This window comes from Bison bison, unplaced genomic scaffold (assembly GCF_000754665.1).
Source record: "Bison bison bison isolate TAMUID 2011002044 unplaced genomic scaffold, Bison_UMD1.0 scf7180017864518, whole genome shotgun sequence".
NCBI lineage: Eukaryota > Metazoa > Chordata > Mammalia > Artiodactyla > Bovidae > Bison > Bison bison.
The window spans coordinates 7,467,928-7,468,436 of NW_011495071.1; positions in this window are offsets into that span (position 1 = coordinate 7,467,928).

The window sequence follows — 509 nt, forward strand, 5'->3', positions numbered from 1 at the left end:
TCTGCTGCTGCTGCTGCTGCTGCTAAGTCGCTTTAGTCGTGTCCGACTCTGTGTGACCCCATAGACGGCAGCCCACCAGGCTCCCCCATCCCTGGGATTCTCCAGGCAAGAACACTGTCATTTCCTTCTCCAATGCATGAAAGCGAAAAGTGAAAGTGAAGTAGCTCAGTCATATCCAACTCTTTTCGACCCCATGGACTGCAGCATGCTAGGCCTCCCTGTCCATCACCATCTTCCAGAGTTTACTCAAACTCATGGCCGTTGAGTTGGTGCTGCCATCCAACCATCTCATCATCTGTCATCCCCTTCTCTTGCCTTCAATTTTTCCCAGCATCAGGGTCTTTTCCAATGAGTCAGTTCTTTGCATCAGGTAGCCAAAGTATTGGAGTTTCGGCTTCAGCATCAGTCCTTCTAATGAATATTCAGGACTGGTTTCCTTTAGGATGGACTGGTTGGATCTCCTTGCAGTCCAAGGGACTCTCAAGAGTCTTCTCCAACACCACCGTTCA